The sequence below is a fragment of the Sinocyclocheilus rhinocerous genome, unplaced genomic scaffold (assembly GCF_001515625.1).
Source record: "Sinocyclocheilus rhinocerous isolate Xijiao unplaced genomic scaffold, SAMN03320098_v1.1 scaffold1858, whole genome shotgun sequence".
NCBI lineage: Eukaryota > Metazoa > Chordata > Actinopteri > Cypriniformes > Cyprinidae > Sinocyclocheilus > Sinocyclocheilus rhinocerous.
Window position 1 is genome coordinate 577,085 of NW_015647052.1, and position 1,814 is coordinate 578,898.

Consider the following 1,814-nt stretch of genomic DNA (forward strand, 5'->3'; position numbering starts at 1 on the left):
ATTCATGGAGGGTAAGCGACTGTGTGCAATGGCAACCATGATGAAGAGCCGTATCATGCGGAGGACGAAAACACGCAGGAGAGACTACGACGAAATAAACCCAAACGATCCCCACACACCCACAACATGGTCTTAATCACATCCTCTCTCGATTAAATCGCGTCTGCTGTCTCAGTGTGCTTTTAAAACCCCAATTTTACTCACCATAGGTGAAGGAAACTACTGGACATATGGGAATCATTGGTTTCCTATTCTCTTACGAACTCTGACTCGTATCCCTGCCTTTTTATATGAGAAGGTCGTACCAGGATATAGCGCTTACCGCACATGCGCGTTTGAACTTTGCGAGAGATGGGAAGTGTAGTTTTTCTTAAACCCATTTCAAGGTCGTTTAGTACAATTTTTAATCCAAAAACACACAATTAAGGTAGTTTTGTGTATAATTTTGATTCGGAAGTGATATAGGACTGCCAATGTGAATATATATATATATATATATATATCTTTAAAAAGGTCTTAAGCCTTATATTTGATTTAAATATCCTGCAGATACCCTTGTGAATATATTAAAACAAAGAAAAAAGACAATTCTATGAAAAGTGGAAGTCAAGCTGAGAATGGCTGGCATGTGATCCAGCAAAGAGAATCATGAACTGTGCTGACTGTACGACAGTGCTGCGGTGAAAAGGTGAAAGACAAAATTAAGCTACTCTTTTTATGTCTTAAGAAACTGCATCTTTTCATTAAAACAAAATAAAAACAAAATTGTAGCCAGTGAAAATGTTGAATGGCTAGTGGAAACCAAGTGGAAAAAAAGTTAATGTCAAGCCCTGTATATATATTGTTGAATAATATATATTGTGTTATGTGTGTGTGTGTGTGTGTAGTTGTTATTTTGATTTTTTATCCCACTGACTAGATTCTTTTGAATATGTTCACTAAATATATGTGTTCACTTATTTGTTTCTTATTCGTTTTCAGGTTACATTGGTTTTCCATTTTATTGCTAAAAGTGGGTGAATTGAATCTTTTACTCAACCGATTCTTTAAGAATAGAGTTGATAAAAACACTGCACGAAAACTACAGAGGGCAAAAATCCAGAGGAATTTTCCACCATCATCCAACAAGTCTTCTATAATTATATCAAAAATAATCTATATTTATATGAGTTTCATTAACGTCATTACGTTAAACAACATGTGTGTTGTTACTGTGGTGGTTTAATCTACGCAGTGCTGTCATTGAAGAAGAGACAACTACATTTCCCACAATGCCCTCTGACACGTTATTAGTCACATGGTTGGTTATAGACTCCTCGACTTCCCGCCGCTGAGCGTGACTGACTATAGCCCACTGCACAACCTTTAACGTAAGTCATATTCAATTCATACTAAAGCTAAGAGTAAACTGTCTATTTTAGACACGCACTTGTTAAATAAGTGCACAACTATGACGAATCATATAAAGACAAGTCATACAAAACTGCTTATAATATGAACTGCTGTTATTCAGGGCCTATTTTTCCACCTTAGTTTTGGGATGCAGAGGTCTCTGATTAGCCCCGCTATAATGTTACACGCCGGTGCTGATCTACACGAGTTAGTTTTGGTTTAACAAACAGGTTAAGCAGTTTAATGTCGTCCATTCCCGTATATAGAGGCAAATCGGTGAAGCTAAGTCTTTATTGATCTGGAAAGCCTCAATTCTGTCTCTTGCTTGATGGATCTTTTCGACCAAAATGACAGCTTTTAAAAATCAATGCAAAATTCATATAGCGTTAAGACTTGTTCACACCGGGACGAATATCGCGCGC

At 36.9% G+C, this 1,814-nt stretch overlaps 1 protein-coding gene across 1 annotated transcript in view; it reads left to right on the forward strand.

Annotated features, from left to right (window-relative positions):
- The first annotated feature begins 1,251 nt into the window (after positions 1 to 1,251).
- Positions 1,252 to 1,814, forward strand: part of LOC107708625 (activated RNA polymerase II transcriptional coactivator p15-like) — a 3,864-nt gene continuing 3,301 nt past the window's right edge. The window contains exon 1 of the mRNA XM_016512904.1: positions 1,252 to 1,370. The gene's annotated coding sequence lies outside the window, so the exon portion shown is untranslated. The remainder of the gene's footprint in view (positions 1,371 to 1,814) is intronic.